At 32.2% G+C, this 18,196-nt stretch overlaps 1 protein-coding gene across 3 annotated transcripts in view; it reads left to right on the plus strand.

Annotated features, from left to right (window-relative positions):
* The window catches only part of LOC101893274 (venom dipeptidyl peptidase 4), a 282,967-nt gene that overhangs the window by 164,199 nt on the left and 100,572 nt on the right, over window positions 1-18,196 (plus strand). The window contains exon 1 of one of the 3 annotated variants that reach the window (XM_059129441.1): window positions 6,284-6,648. The exons of the other annotated variants lie outside the window; for them this stretch is intronic. The gene's annotated coding sequence lies outside the window, so the exon portion shown is untranslated. Of the gene's footprint in view, window positions 1-6,283; window positions 6,649-18,196 lie in introns of those variants that run through there. 3 annotated transcript variants of the gene reach the window in all.

The following is an 18,196-nucleotide window of genomic DNA, read 5'->3' on the forward strand; positions in this document are numbered from 1 at the left end:
AGTAGAAATATTGGGACGTGCGAATTTTGAATACAATCGAACTCTTAATTTACATTTTATAAGAGTCATAATTATTCCGAATTTTGACCCCTTTGTGGGGGAAGTGCCAGAAGGGGTGTACCGAAATCTGTCATCTTCACACCAGATGTTCTGCTAGTAGAAATATTGGGATATGCGAATTTTGAAGACAATCGAACTATTATTTCGCATTTTATGATACTCATAATTATTCCGAATTTTGACCCCTATGTGGGGGAGGTACCAGAAGGAGTGTGTCGATAGCTATCATCTTCACACCAGATCTTGTGCTAGTAGAAAGATGGCGATGTGTGAAATTTAAAGAGAATTGGATGCTTATTTCACATTTTATAAGAGTTATAATTATTCCGAATTTTGACCCCTTTGTGGGGGAGGTACCAGAAAGAGTGGGCCGATATCTATCATCTTCACACCAGATCTTGTTTCAATAAAAATATAGCGATATTTAAAATTTGAAGACAATCGAGTTCTCATTTCACATTATATAAGAGGTAAAATTATTCCAAATTTTGACCCCTTTGTGAGAGAGGTACCAGAAAAAGTAACCCGATATAACCCATCTTCACCCCAGATCCCGTGTTAATAGTAGTATAAAGATGTGAGAACTTTGAAGACAATCGAACTTATAGTTCACATTTTAAAAGAGTTATTATTATTTAAATTTTTAACCCTTTTGTGGGGGTGGTACCAGACGGGGAAGGCATATATGTATTATCTTCACACCAGATCTTGTGCTAGTAGAAATATTGGGATGTGTGAAATTTGAAGATAATTGAACTTTTATTTCAAATTTGACATGAGTTATAATTATTCCGAATTTTGACCCTTTGTGGGGGAGGTACCAGACGGGTAGGCATATACGAGTGAGATGAAAAAACTGCGACCAACTTCAGACTGCTGTCATACTGGACGGCAGAAAACAGCAACATCCGCTGAAATGCTTCGAAAAGTAATGAAGCGAAAAATGGCTCGTGAGCTGAAAATATTGCAATATTCCTTTCCGGCAAATATTGAAAAATGAGCACGGGGTAAAGCCATTGAAATTCCAAAAAGTGCAAGAACTTACACCGCAACAGAAAGAAAATAGACTCAAAAGAACTAAACAGTTGCTTCGCTTGGTCGAAAGTGGTGATCTGCCGAATTTGGTTCTCTCCGATCTCCAATGAGAAAACATTCCTTGTCCAGCATTTTGTAAACAAACAAAATGATCGTATTTACTTGCCAAAGAGGTCAGTTGAAAATATGCACCTTCGGTTGGCCACCAGAACTCAAGCGCCGGCCATGGTGATGGTGTGGGCCGCCCTAACAGCCGATGGTCGCTCTCCGCTCGTATTAATCGACCTTGGCATCAGAATAAATGCCGCATATTATCGCGAAAATATTCTGGATGGTGTATTAAAGCCTAGGGCCGCAGACCTTGGACATTCCAACAGGGCTCAGCACCATCGCCGCACTCAACACGCGTCACCCAAGAATAGTTCCTCGCTTCATTTCCAGCGCACAATGGCCACCAAAATCTCCGGATACCAATCCATTGGACTATTGTACCTGGAGTATTTTGAAAAGCAAGGTTGGCACTAAAAAACACCAAAGTGTCGATCACCTCAAGCAAGCGCTTCGCCGGGAATGACCCAAAATACCGCAGAGCAACATTCGGACAGGGTGTGACGGTTTCATTGGCCGTCTAAAGGCCATAATTCGTGCCAAAGATGACCAAATTCGAACAAATCTAAACTTATTCTAAAATTTGATGCTATTTCCGATATTTTTTGCTTTCGTTCAAAAAAATTTAAAGAAAAATGTGAAAATTATGGTTTTTGACTTTGTTGCAGTTTTTTTTATCACACCCTGTATTAGTATTTAAATATTTAATTTTAAAAAATATAAATTTTTTATTATTAAAAAAATATAGATTTTTTAATTCCATTGTAAAAATCTTTGTTTTTAATTTTGTCACTTGGTCTATTTCTCCAAGCAAGGGTTAAAAACAAAGAGTTGACTGCAAAACAAATCTAAGAGAAATTCTCTCCACCTGTTGAGTCAAATGATTACCACACAATGGCAAATTTAAAGAGATGCTCTCTCTCTCTCTCTCGCTCTTTTAAATGCTCCACCATATCTTGACCTATGCTATGATTTTCTTTGTTAGTTTTTGCATTTTGTTTGTTTTTTTTTTAATTTACTCTCTCCCCTCTAATCCGTTAACATTGTTGTGCTCACAACACCCAGCTTGAAAACAAAGCCAAAAACAAAAACCAAAAACCAACGAAAATGAAACCGCAACCACACAACAAAAAAAAAATAAGTAAATCCGATGCATGATGGCACGTTCCCCTTTAGATTTTTTGGCATTTTTGTTGGTCATATCACGTTTTATGTGTTTTGATTGCGAAATTCGCGCGTGTGATTGTAGGGAAATCAATCGCTCGATTAAAACCACAAAAAAAGTATTGACGGATTGCATAAGGCGAAGCCAATAGATAGGTGGATAATGCAACAAAAGTAATAATAATAATACTATTTTTTATCTCGTCTTGAATAGAAGAAGAAAGAAAAAAATGAAATGAAACAACATAAGAATCTCTTGAGAGTGCACTGGGCAAAAGGGAAAGGAGAAAGAGAAAGGTTTTTTGCCAATTTGCTATGGAGTAAATTGATGCGGGTATTTGTGAAGGGGAACAGTGGCACAAAAGAGTTGTGATTGTGGAACATATATTTTTTGATGGAATATTGGAGGCATTTGCATGAAATTTTAATAAATATTATTTGTAAAGATTTATGGAGCCATAAAATAGATTAAAAAGTGTAAAAATAAAAAATATAAATAAATACAATATAACAACGTCTTTTTTTGACTTTTAGATTTTAAGGAAATTTTTCTGTCATCGAAAAATGAAAGGAAAGAAAGAAAAATCTATAGAAATTCGTTTTCTTGGAGGCCAATAAAAAAAACATATTCAAAATCGTTTCCATCAATAATTTGAATAATATATATGGGAAATTTTTCAAAATCGATATTGTTATGATCACAGCTTTTTAAGATTCATTTATATTAGATTTATCTTTCGAACGATTTTTTTTTGGGTTTTGTTTTTTTTTATACATAAATATTTTTCAAAAATTATTTTTCCCATATTTTTTAATATATTTTGTAATATTTTTGTTATACTAATACGAAATATTAAATTTTTTTTAATATATAAATAAAGTATATATTTTTTTAATTTAAAAAATTTAAAAAATTATTATTTTTAAAAAAGTTAAATATTAAAAAAGATTAATAATATTTAAATATTTGAAATTTAAATTTATTAGTACTTAAATATATATTTAAAAAATATATATTATTTACACAATATAGATTTTTAAATATCTTAAAAATCTTTTTTTTTTAATTTTGTCACTTGGTCTATTTCGGTAATGTTTAAGGTTTGAAAAAGAGTTAGCTTTAGAACGAATTTAAGGGGAATTTCAAAAATTGGGAAAATGTGAAAAATAATAATGTGTTTTTTGTATATTCAAATATATATTTTTAAAATATTCAAATATATATATTTTTTAATTTACAAAAAATATTTTTTTTTAATTTAAAATATTTAAATTATAATCGTTTTTTAATATATTTTAAAAATTAAAAGAAAATTAGTAATATTAAAATATTGGATATTTAACATCATAACAATATTTAAAATTTAAAAATATACGGTATTAAAATATTTTATTTAAAAAGAAGTAATTTTTTAATTTAAATTTTGTTTAAAAAAAAATAATTATTTTTTATTACATTTTAAATATCAAGAGAAATTACTAACATTTAATTGTTTGATATTTAACATTGAAATATTTAAAATTTAATAATATATTCATTGGTATTTGAATATTTAATTAGAAAAGTATATTTTATTATTTAAACTATTTTATTTTAGTTTATTTTCATTTTCTTGAATTTTTTTAAGTTTTCTATATTTTTTTCATTTAATATATTTTCTATAACTATGATATTATTTTTTTAAAATTTTTTTTTTTAATTGAAAAAAAAAATTATTATTATTAAATTATTTAATATTTAAATTAAAAATATTTAAAATTAAAAAATATGTATTTTTGGTACTTAAATATTAAATTAAAAAAGTATTTTTTTTTATTATTTAAATTTTATTTTTTTTTGTTGTTTTTTACCATCTTCCTGGATAGTTTTCAATAATATTATTAATTTTTCTTTTGCCTTTATTTATTATTATTATTTTTCTATAATTATTTCCCGACATTTTTTGTTTAATTTCAACCCACTGTGTCTCTTTTCAAAATGGAATAAATGCTTTTCTTTTTTATGTTTTTCTAAATTTGTTATTTCAATTTTTATTTTTGTTCCTACCTAATCTTCTTCGATATATTTTTTTAAAATTTTCTGTGATTATTTTTTCGTTTTTCGGCACCTAATCTTCTGGGATATTTTTGAACATATTTTTCTGTAATTATTTCTAATTTTTTTGCCTTAATTTAAATTAAATTTTTAAATTTTACTTATATTTTCCCATAATTATCTCCCCGTTTTTTCCTTTCATCCCACTGTGCCTCTATCCAGAACGAAATGCATTTAATTCTTCTTTTTAATTTTTTTAATATACTTGTTATCAAAGTTATAGGTTTTTATACTTTTTTCCGCACCTAATCTTCTTGGATATTTTTTAACATATTTTCCTGTAATTATTTCCATTTTTTTTGCCTTAATTTATATTTAATTTTTGCATTTTACTTATATTTTCCCATAATTATTTCTCCGTTTTCTATTTTATTTCATGTTTTTTTTTTCACTTTCTCCCCACTGTTCCTCTTTACAAAACGAAATCCATTTAATTCTTTTTTTTAATATAGTTATGGAATTAAGTTTTTTTTTTCGCAACTAATCTTCACGGATATTTTTGAATATATTTTTCTATAATTTATTCTAATTATCTGCCTTCATTTATATTTAGATTTCATATTTTTTTTATATTTTTTCCATAATTATTTCCCCGTTTTTAATTTGTTTCATGTTTTTTTTTTTTTTCACTTTCATCCCACTGTCCCTTTTTTCAAAAGGGAATGCATTTAATATATTTTTTTTTATTTTTTTAATATATTTGTTATGAAGGTTATAGATTTTTTTTAAACATATTTTTTTATTTCTAACTTTTTGCCTTAATTCATATTTAATTTTCATATGTTTTTATGTGTTTCAACAATTATTTCCCCGTTTTTCATTTTATTTCATTGTTTTACTTTCATCCCACTGTGCCTCTTTTCTAAAGGGAATCTATTTAATTCTTCTTTTTAAAAATATATTATTCTGTAATTATTTTATATTATATATTTTTCTGTAATTATTTTCCGTTTTTTTTTATTTTATTTCATGTTTTTCTTTCACTTTCATCCCCACTGTATCTGTTTCCAAACGAAATACATTAAATTATTATTTTTTTAATATTTGTTATGAAAGTTATAGTTTTTAATTGTTTTCTTCTCTAATAATTGTAATTATTTCTATTTTTCCCCTTATTTATATTTATTTATATTTATATTCTCATACTTTTTTCATAATTATTTCCCCTTTTTTATTATATTTCATATTTCGAGTTTTTCACTTTCATCCCACTGTACCTCTTCCTAAAACCAAATGCATTTAATTGCATTGGTTATTATTGCCGCTGTTTTTGTGGTTGTTGTTGATATTTTTGACTTTCGTTAATTTCTTACATAAGATAATCCAGATTTAATTCAAGCCAAAACTCTTTAACATTTCTTTCGTTACTTTGTGTGGAATTCCTCACCCACCCCCCCCCCCCCCCCCTATCCCAAACAGAGAAAAATGACGATTTCATTTGGTTGGGAGCACTCGGTAGTCATGTCTCTATTTTATGTCTCAATATCTCTATGCAATTCACAGTTTATTTGTTTACTTTTCTGAGAAAGAGAGAGTGACTAAGTAAGTTACCAGTATTGTATTGTGAAAAAGAGAAAGAGTGTGTGTGTGAGTGTTTGTGTACGGTTTAAAATACAATCCACATGCCGCCGTTTGGTATTTTGTTGGGGCTGTTCTCTGTGTTGTTTTTGTCTATGGTGGAGCCCGTCGTGTTTAATATAAATGTGAAGAGAGCATTCGTTGGTGTAGCAATGAAGAGAGGTTTGGGTCCCCTTGTCGTTGCTTGGATTTATTTATGATGCTGATTGTGGTTGTTGTTTTTGCCAAAGCATGCATGCTAGCCCAATCATTAGTTGCCTTTGGGTTTCGCTGACGAACGGTTGTTTTTTCTTTTGGTGGCGTTGAAAGAAAAACAACACCTGTGTTCCTTCTTTTTCTGTAAAATTCTCTGTCTCCGTTCGTTTGTGTTTTTACTATTATTATTATTGTTTTGTGTGCGTGGAAATTTATACGTATTTTCTTGGTTGAAAAAAAAAAAAGACGCGTAACGCATTCGGTGTAACATTAAGGCATTTGCGAAAGTCTGTTTACCTTTTTTTGGTTCTTTTTTTAAATTGGGCCCCAACCAAATTTATTTGGCCCAAAAAAGGCGTACATTCTGGAGAAAAAGAAACAAATATTCACCAACAAAGAAATTAAACGGCAACGTAAGAAATGAAACAAGATTTATTTATTTTATTATTTTTTTTTTTTTTTTTTGTGATTTCAAGTGAAGTTTATTGCAAGGGTTTTCGTGCAATATCATGTCAGTTCTGTTGTGTTCCTAAATAAAAAAAAACCCGTTTATTTGTGTTGCATTGCTGGTTTGACCACAAATGTAAATGCGAATTACCATTAAACTATCTGCCAACGACCTTCTGGAATATAAATACAAAATAAATAGCATCAGCAACAAGGAAAAATTTGCCTCATTAGAATGCAAAAGAAAAACAAAAATGCATTGAATTTGAAACCAAACAAACAAATAATCTAGCGCGGCCACCATAAAGTTGGAATTTTTTCAACGTTTCTATGAGCGTTTTAACCAACATGTTTGTTCAAAAAACAACAGAAAAAAAAAACGAATAAATATATAAATACCAAATAAATAGTTCATAATAAAACAATTGAAATACGTATTATTTTTTTTTCGTAAGCAAATAAAAAATATTATTAAAAATTTAACAAAGCGACCAAAAAAAAAAACACAAATGTGCGTATGTATTTTCAGCAGAAAAATAAAATAAATATAAAGAAAAGCTAATTACCAACATCATCAGCAGCACCTTCATTATGAAGATGGCGCCCACGTGATAACGGGCGGAGAGTGTTAAAGCAAATTCTTGCAAGAAAACTAGTAATTCTTAGAAAATTTCACTTTCAAAGGGAAAAAAGGAATTTTCTCAAAAAAAAAAAAAAAAAAATGACAACTTGAAAAAAATTTTGATTTAAATAAATTATTCCACGGAAATTTTTGGGCAGAAGTATGAAGAATTTTTTAATATATTTTTTTTAAATCTTTTCACTTTCAAGGAAAAATATAAACAAAACCTGGGTTCTTTACAAAAAAAAATTGCGCTTTATTTAAATATTTGTCCTATCCAACAATTGTTTACACGATGTGGTTCGGAAGTTATATGAAAAAAATGAGCGATTTTTTTGGAGTAGGAACAGCATTTCTAACGATTTTTGAAACAAAAAATATTAAAGGAGAATTTCACAAAAAAAAAATAAATAAATAAATAAAAATGACGACTTGAAAAAAATATTGATTTAAATAAATTATTCCATGAAAGTTTTTGGGCAGAAGTATGGGAAATTTTTTAATATTTTTTTAAATCTTTTTTAAATCTTTTCACTTTCAAGGAAAAATATAAACAAAATCTGGGTTCTTTACAAAAAAAAAAAAAAAAAAAAAAAACAGAAAATTTTAAAGGAGAATTTCAAAAAAAAAAAAAAAAAAATGCGTCCTATCCAACAATTTTTTACATGATGTGGTTCGGAAGTTATATGCAAAAAATTAGCGATTTTTTTTGGGGTAGGAACATCAACAATTTTTAGAAAAGTATTTCTAACGATTTTTGAAACAAAAAATTTTAAAGGAAAATTTCACAAAAACAAAAGAAAACCAGTAAAGAAAGTCTTAAAGTCGGGCGTGGCCGACTTTATGATACCCTACACCACTTTGCTAAGTTAGTAGAGCTCCGCATAAAAATTAAAAGTTTTTATGGGAGAATTCAATCATACACGCTATGATTATAATTATAATTTAAAGTTCAAAGGACTAAATATGCCGAGGCATTTGCATGTTTTAAATTCGGACTTGTATCTTTTAAATTCGGAAGCTATATCCAAATCGTAACAGATCTCGATAAAATTTGGCAAAGATATTTTTGAGCTGTATTTGATATATTTTCCTGAAAATCGTTGTTACGGAGTGCATATTACGGTTGTGGGTAACAAATATAACAATTCGGATGAACACTATATATGGGAGCTGTAGATATATCTCAACTGATTTCGATAAAATTTGGCATACTTATTTTAAGGCATAATTTGGTTGTATGTGCAAAATTCCATAGAATTCGGGCTGATATTACACGTTTGGTGCATAATAAAAGGCAAATCGGACGAAGTTATATGTGGGAGCTATATCCAAATCTGAACCGATCTCGATAAAATTTGGCAAAATTATTTCTGAGCTGTATTTGATATATTTCCCTGAAAATCGTTGTTACGGAGTGCATATTACGGTTGTGGGTAACAAATATAACAATTCGGATGAACACTATATATGGGAGCTATAGCTATATCTGAACCGATTTCGATCAAATTTGGCATACTTATTCGCAGGCCCAATTTGGTTGTATGTGCAAAATTCCATCCCATTTGGGCAAATATTAGACGTTTGGTGCACAATAAAAGGCAAATCGGACGAAGATATATATGGGAGCTATATCCAAATCTGAACCGATCTCGATAAAATTTGGCAAATGTATTTCTGAGCTGTATTTGATATATTTCCCCAAATATTGTTGTTACAGAGTGCATATTACGGCTGCGGAGGACAAAAATAACAAATCGGATGAACAATATATATGGGAGCTATAGCTATATCTGAACCGATTTCGATCAAATTTGGCGTACTTATTCGCAGGCCCAATTTGGTTGTATGTGCAAAATTCCATACAATTCGGGCTTATATTACACGTTTGGTGCACAATAAAAGGGAAATCGGATGAAGATATATATGGAGCTATATCTGAATTTTAACCGATTATCTCCAATTTCAATAGGGTTCGTCATTGGACCAAACAAATGATTTGTGCAAAATTTCATCTGGATCGGACAATAAATGCGAACTGTACATTGTTAACAAAAATACATGGACAGACGGACAGACGGACGGACGGACGGACATGCATAAATCGAATCAGAATGTGATTCTATGCAGATCATCAAAAGGTAATATGGGTCTATCTCGTTTCCTTTTGCCTGTTACAAACAAATGCACAAAGACATAATACCCTGACCACCTTGTGGTGAAGGGTATAAAAAAAGTCAAAGAAACTTCAGTTTTTTTTTCGTTGAAGGATTTACTGGACTCTTTTTCAGGCAATTTATTTTTATATATTTAGAATTTATTCGACGTTTTTTCAGGCTTTTATATTTTTATTTTCATATATTTATATATTATTTTTATGTTTATATTTTTATAGATTTTTTTCTTTAATTTTTTTAAGGACTTATTCGACAATTTTTTAATTTTTTTATATTTCTTCATATTTTTTTATACCTTCAGCCATATGGCTAGAGAGGATATATATCATTTGATACAGTCAAAATGTGCCTAGTCGAAATAACGGCCTTAGACCACAGGTATCTTTGGACCAAATCCGTTTCAGGACATTTGGAGTCGATCTAGCGATGTCCGTCCGTCCGTCTGTTTTTCTTGCTGGCTGGTGCGCACGATGACCCTCGAAGAGAGTATCCGATTTGACCCAAAATTAGTACATTGTAATATTTTTGTCAAACTTAGATCGAGTTCGGAGATAGGCAATATCGGTCTACTCCTTCTGGTACCTCCCCCACAAATGTTCGAAATTTTCAAAAAATATATTTTCTGCACAGAAAGAGAAACAATTATCCGATTTTGCTGCAACTTTGCAAATGCTAATATTTCCATCAGTGCTAGGCCGAATGCGAAAATTGACAATATCGGTCCACTCCATCAAGTACCTCCCCCACAAAGGGTCAAAATTTTGAATAATTGCAACTCTTATAAAATGTGAGCCAAGGAACCGATTGTCTTTAAATTTCATACATCCCAATATTTTTATTAACCCTAGATCTGGTGTTAAGATGGAATATATCGGTCCACTGCTTCTGGTACCTCCCGCACAAATGTTCGAAATTTTCAAATAAAATAGATATTTTTTTGCACAGAAAGAGAAACGAGAATCCGATTTTGCTCCAACTTTGCAAATCCTAATATTTGCGTCAGTTCTAGGTCAGGTGTGAAAATTGACAATATCGGTCCACTCCATCAAGTACCTCTCGAAATTTCCAAAAATATATTTTCTGCACAGAAAGAAAAAGGATGATTCGATTTCGCTCCAACTTTGCAAATTCTAATATTTGCGTCAGTGCTTGGTCTGGTGCGAAAATGGACACTATCGGTCCACTCCTTCTGGTACCTCCCCCACATAGGGTCAAATTTTGATTAATTACAACTCTAAAAAAATGTGAAGTAATAGTCCGATTGTCTTCAAACTTCACACATCCCAATATTTTTATTAACCCAAGATCTGGTGTTAAGAGGGAATATATCGGTCCACTCCTTCTGGTACCGCCCCCACATAAAAGGTCGAAATTTTGAATATCTATTAAGCTCATAAAACGGGAAATTAACATCCGATTCCATTCAAGACATGGCACATTTGAATATTTCCATCAACACAGGATTTGTTATAGAAACCGTAGAAATCGCAACATTCCTTCTGGTACCTCCCCTACGAAGGGTCAAAATTTTGAATATCAATAAAGGTCATAAAACGCGAAATAAGCATCAGGTTATCTTCATATTTCTCACATCTTATTATTTCTACTAACACAAGATCTGTTGCGAAGATGGGATTTATACGTCCTTCTGGTACCGCCCCCACAAAAAAGGTCGAAATTTTTAATATCCATTAAGCTCATAAAACGCGAAATTAACATCAGATTCCATTCAAGACTTGGCACATTTGAATATTGCCATCAACACGGGATTTGTTATAAAAACGGTAGAAATCGCAACTTTCTTCCGCTACCTTCCCCACAAAGGGTCAAAGTTTTGAATAACCAAAACGTTTAAAAAAATCCGAAATAAGCCTCAGATTCTCTTTTTATTTTATACATCCTATTATTTCAACTAAGAAAAGATCTGATGCGAAGATGGTATATATCGGTCCACTCCTTCTGGTACATCCCCTCACAAAGGCTGAAATTGGAATTGGATTCGGCCGATCACCACTTTCGGTCAAGCGAAGCACCGCTTTAGCTCTTTTGAGTCTATATTCTTTCAGTTGCGGTGTAAGTTCTTGCACTTTTTGGAATTTCAATGGCTTTACCGCGAGGAGCTCATTTTTCAATATTTGCCGAATGCCGAATATTGTGATATGTTCAGCTCACGAGCCATTTTTCGGCCACTGCGACGCGGGTTTCGATCAAGTCGCCTCTTTACTTTTCGAACCATTTCTGCTGATGTTGCTGTTTTCTTCCGCTCACTCCTTTGACGTCGTCTTGCTACGCTACCAGTATCACGGTAACGGAGCGATGGTACGAGACACAAAAGATTCAATCACATTTATATGCTGGAGAGCTCTAACGATAGCCACTTCTGGTTTTCCAACCAAATTCGGCAGAAATCACACTATCACGCTTGAATTCCGTCAATCACGAATAACTTTTTTTCTGGAAAATTCTCAGCAAAATGCTTTCGTACGCTTGTAAACACTGTAATGAGCTGTCACTGGAATAATTTTAACAGCTGTCGGAGGAGTGGCTTAGAAATGGCAGCAGTCTGAAATTGGTTGCGGTTTTTTCATCTCACTGTCTCATTGTCCAAATCTGCCACTTTGTTATATTTATTTAAGACGTAGGTAAGATGCAAAATGGGCAACATTGGAACTCTATTATTCATATCGCCTGAATACTATTTTCTATGAATTTCAAAAATTTTAAATATCAGAATATGACAATAATTTCGTTCCACCAGTGGCTGCCAGCAAATCATGCTCCGACCTTTTAATTATTTTTATACCCTACACCACGAGGTGGTCAAGGTATTATGTCTTTGTGCATTTGTTTGTAACAGGCAAAAGGAAACGAAATAGACCCATATTACCTTTTGATGATCTGCATAGAATCACATTCTGAGTCGATTTATGCATGTCCGTCCATCCGTCCGTCCCTCTGTCCATGTATTTTTGTAAACAAAGTACAGTTCGCATTTATTGTCCTATCCAGATGAAATTTTGCACAGACCATTTGTTTGGCCCAAGGACGAACCCAATTGAAATTGGAGATAATCGGTCAAAATTTAGATATAGCTCCCAAATATATCTTCGTCCGATTTGCTTTTTTTTGTGCACCAAGCGTGAAATAACAGCCCGAATAGTATGGAATTTTGCACATACAACCAAATTAGGCCTAAAAATAAGTATGCCAAATTTGATCGAAATCGGTTCAGATATAGCTGTAGCTCCCATATATATTTTTCATCCGATTTGTTATTTTTGTCCTCCGCAGCTGTAATATGCACTCTGTAACAACAATATTTGGGGAAATATATGAAATAAAGCTCAGAAATACCTTGGATAAATTTTATCGAGATCGGTTCAGATTTGGATATAGCTCCCATATATAGAACTTCGTCCGATTTATCTTTTATTGTGCACCAAACGTCTAATATTTGTCCAAATGGAATGGAATTTGGCACATACGACCGAATTGGGTCTAGAAGGTAGTATGTCAAATTTGGTGAAGATCGGTTCAGATATAGCTATAGCTCCCTTATATACTGTTCATCCGATTTGTTATTTGTTGTCCTTCGCAGCCGTAATATGCACTCCGTAACAACGATATTCAGGGAAATATATCAAATACAGCTCAGAAATACATATGCTAAATTTTACCCAGATCGGTTCAGATTTGGATATAGCTCCCATATATAACCTCGTCCGATTTACCTTTTATTGTGCACCAAACGTCTAATATTTGTCCAAATGAGATGGCATACGACCGAATTGAGTCTAGAAGCTAGTATGTCAAATTTGATCGAAATCGGTTCAGATATAGCTATAGCTCCCATATATATTGTTCATCCGATTTGTTATTTTTGTCCTCCGCAGCCGTAATATGCACTCTGTAACAACAATATTTGGGGAAATATATGAAATGCAGCTCAGAAATACCTTTGCTAAATTTTATCGGGATCGGTTCAGATTTGGATATAGCTCCCATATAACTCTGATACAATTTCAAATTAATTGTGCACCAAATAGGCAATATAAGTCCGAATTTAAAAGATCGATGTGCCTCGGCATATTTAGTCCTTTGATCTTTAAATTATAATTATAATCATAGCGTGTATGATTGAATTCTCCCATAAAAACTTTTAATTCTTATGCGGAGCTCTACTAAATTATCAAAGTGGTGTAGGGTATCATAAAGTCGGCCCCGCCCAACTTTAAGAATTTCTTTACTGTTTTTTTTTTTTAATCAATTTTTTGGCCTTACCCTTATTTCAATATTATTTCTTAGTGGGGTCCTGGAAAACATTTCTAGAAAAATTCAAATATTTTTTTTTATAAAAATTAATTTTTAAGAACATAAAAAAATCCGAAATTATTTCTTATTGGGTCCTGGAAAACGTTTCCAAAAAATCCTCAATTTTTTAAAGACCACATTTCCAAATACCTTTCTAATAATTCTGCATAGTTTTTTCCGCAACACACAAAAATTAACTTTCGCTCCTGCAAAATTTCTCTCAAGTGTGTTGTAAAAAACGAAACCCAACCCAATGATATAAAATTACAGAAATAAAAAATAAGCAACAAAAACAAAGCAAAATAAAATCATAAATTATGTCAAGTTCACGAATTGTTACATTCCATTCGCCCTACCCACCTTCCCTCTCTCTCTCTCTCTCTCTCTGCCTTACTGAAATTACAGCCATTCTACGGCCACACAGCAAGTAAAAATATTCGTTAAACGGTTTACAATTATCCTTTCTGACACAATCCTTAAGGGGTTTGAATAATAAAATGATGACATTTTTCTTCTGTTTTTTTTTTCGTTAGCCTTAATATCTTTAGAGGTCAGTTTAAGGCTCAGCCAAAATTAAAAAAGAAAATCAACCTCATAATTATTTTAAATTGCATAATAAGGACATCCCATGGGGTCGCGGAGAAAGCATGGGGATGGGCACGAAATGAAATTCAAAATGAATTATTTTATAATGGTTGCCATTCAAAAAAGGCTTGGCGGCGGAGAGATGGAGGAGAGGTGGTAATTAAATAAAGCTGGGAACAGACAAAAATTACTAAATTATTTAATTAACAAAAAAAAAAAAATAAAAAACCAGTAAAGAAAGTCTTAAAGTCGGGCGGGACCGACTTTATGATACCCTACACCACTTTGCTAATTTAGTAGATCTCCGCATAAGAATTAAAAGTTTTTATGGGAGAATTCAATCATACCCCTATGATTATAATTATAATTTAAAGTTGAAAGGACTAAATATGCCGAAGCATTTGTATCTTCTAAATTCAGACTTGTATTGCATATTTAGTTTGAAATCGGATAAAAATTATATGGGAGCTATATCCAAATCGGAACCGATCTCGATAAAATTTGGTAAAGATATTTCTGAGCTGTATTTGATATATTTCCCCAAATATTGTTGTTACGGAGTGCATATTACGGCTGCGGAGGACAAAAATAACAAATCGGACGAACAGTATATATGGGAGCTATAGCTATATCTGAACCGATCTTCACCAAATTTTGCATACTACCTTCTAGACTCAATTCGGTCGTATGTGCCAAATTCCATCCCATTTGGACAAATATTAGACGTTTGGTGCACAATAAAAGGTAAATCGGACGAAGTTATATATATCGGAGCTATATCCAAATCTAAACCGATCTCGATAAAATTTGGCAAAGATATTTCTGAGCTGTATTTGATATATTTCCCCAAATATTGTTGTTACAGAGTGCATATTACGGCTGCGGAGGACAAAAATAACAAATTCGGATGAACAATATATATGGGAGCAATAGCTATATCCGAGCCGATCTTCACCAAATTTGACATACTACCTTCTAGACTCAAGTCTGTCGTACGTGCCAAATTCCATCCCATTTGGACAAATATTAAACGTTTGGTGCACAATAAAAGGTAAATCGGACGAAGTTATATATGAGAGCTATATCCCATATCTGAACCGATTTCGATAAAATTTGGCAAAGATATTTCTGAGCTGTAGTTGATATATTTCCCTGAATATCGTTGTTACGGAGTGCATATTACGGCTTTGGGTAACAAATACAACAAATCGGATGAAAAATATATGTGGGAGCTATAGCTATATCTGAACCGATTTCGATCAAATTTGGTATACTTATTTTCCTAGGCCTAATTTGGTTGTATGTGCAAAATTCCATCCCATTTGGACAAATATTACACGTTTGGTACACAGTAAAAGGTAAATCGGACGAAGATATGTATGGGAGCTATATCTAAATTTTGACCGATTTTCTCCAATTTCAATAGGACTCGTCCTTGGGCCAAACAAATGTTGTTTGGAAAATTTCATCTCAATCGGATAATAAGTGCGACCTGCATTTTGTTCACAAGAATACATTGACAGACGGACGGACGGACGGACAGATGGACTGACATGCATAAATCAACTTAGAATGTGATTCTATGCAGACCATCAAAAGGAACTACGGGTCTATCTTGTTTCCTTCTTTTGTGTTACAAACAAATGCCCAAAGACATAATACCCTTACCACTATGTGGTGTAGGGCATAAAAAATTGACCCTTCGTGGTTGAGGTATCAGAAGGAGTGGACCGATATATTCCCTTTTCGCACCAGACCTTGGGTTAATAAAAATATTTGGATGTGTGAAATTTGAAGACAATCGGACTCTTACATCACATTTTATAAGAGTTGCAATTATTCAAAATTTAGACTCTTTGTGGGGGAGGTACTTGGATGGAGTGGTCCGATATTGTCCATTTTCGTACCAGACCAAGCATTGACGCAAATATTAGAATTTGCAAAGTTTGAGCAAAATCGGCTTATCGTTTCTCTTCATGTGCAGAAAATATATTTTGTGAAAATTTTGACCTTTTGTGGGTGAGGTATCAGAAGGAGTGGACCGATATATTCCATCTTCACACCAGACCTTGGGCTAATAAAAATATTTGGATGTGTGAAATTTGAAGACAATCGGCCTCTTACATCATATTTTATAAGAGTTCAAAATTATCCAAAATTTTGACCCTTTGTGGGGAAGGTACTTGATAGAGTGGATCGATATTGTAAATTTTTGGACCTGACCTAGCACTGATGGAAATATTTGGATTTTCAAAATTGAAGCAAAATCGAATTATCCTTTTCCGTTCTGTGCAATAAAATATTTTCTTTGAAAATTTCGATATTTTGTGGGGGAGGTACCAGAAGCAGTGGGCCGAGAATGTCCATCTCCGGCCTCGATCTAAGTTTGATAATAATATTACGATGTACCAAGTTTGGGTTAAATCGGATACTCCCTTCGAGAGTTATCGTGCGCACCAGCCAGACAGGCGGATGTATGGATGGACATTGCTAGATCGACTCCAAAATGTCCTGAAACAGATTTGGTGCAAAGAGACCTAGGGTCTAAAACCGTTATTTCGACTAGGCACGTTTTGGCCCTATCAAATGGTATATACCCTCTGTAGCCATATCTCTGATGGTATAAAAAATTGAAGTAGTTTCTTCAAGGACCTAGAAATTTTGAAAATAATTTTTCCAAAAAAAAAAAATTAAGCACCTGCAATTTCAAAATTTGGAATTTGATATAGAATTGCTTTCTTTTTTTTATTAACTTGAGTTAAAATCTTATCTTGAAAGCACCCGGTCTGCCAAATCTTGATTTCATTTTGTGTTGTGCGAAAACAAGTTCTCTCTCGGCCTAATGGCTGATAAAATTCTGCAATTAATTTCGAGTAATTTATAAACAAATGCTAAAGTCTGTCGATAACCCTGGCAGTTAACAATAAAAACGTAATAAGTTATTGGTGTTGCAGAATGTGAGACGTAGATAAATTGAGATTGGATGGCTTCGTTTTTTAACCTCCAAAAAATTTGTCAATATTTTTTGTTAAATATTTAATGTATATTTAAATTTCCTCTCTTTCCCAAATGAGCCTACCCTTTTCTAGATTTCTGGGATGTTCTGATAAAAGGATGTGAGAAAAAAATTATTTTTTTTTCAAATTTCCGAAAGGAAATACTCCAATTTTCGATGTTTCTGGAAGTACTCCTCGCTGGATTTGTAAAATTACCTTCCCTACCAGATTTCGCACAGTGGGGTGGGCTGATAACATCCATGAAAATATTTAGTTCACATTTTTTTTTTCAAAATATTTCTGAAAGTACTCCTCGCCATGGACCCCTCCCTCCTATGTTTCGCAAAGTGGGATGTGCTGATAATTTTTATAAAAAAATTGAATTCTATTTTTTTTTTCAAAATTTCCGAAATGAAATTTTTCAACTTTCGATGTTTCTGGATGTATTTCTTGCTAGTTTTCTAAAAGTACCTTCCCTCCTAGATGTCGCACAGTGGGACGTTCTGATAAAAGAATGTTAGGAAAAAATTGATTTTTTTTTTCGGAATCACCGAAATTAATTTGTCCAACTTCCATTGCTTCTGAAAGTACTCCTCGCCAGATTTCTAAATTTTCGTATATTTCTAAAGGTACCTTTTCTTCTATGTTTTGCACAGTGGGATGTACTGATAACTCTTATGAAAAATTGAATTCTATTTTTTTTTTTTCAAAATTTCCGAAATGAATGGAAGTATTCCTCGCTAGTCTTCTAAAAGTACCTTCCCTCCTAGATGTCGCACAGTGGGACGTTCTGATAAAAGGATGTTAGGAAAAAATTGATTTT

The sequence above is a fragment of the Musca domestica genome, unplaced genomic scaffold (genome assembly GCF_030504385.1).
Source record: "Musca domestica strain aabys unplaced genomic scaffold, Musca_domestica.polishedcontigs.V.1.1 61, whole genome shotgun sequence".
Taxonomy (NCBI): domain Eukaryota; kingdom Metazoa; phylum Arthropoda; class Insecta; order Diptera; family Muscidae; genus Musca; species Musca domestica.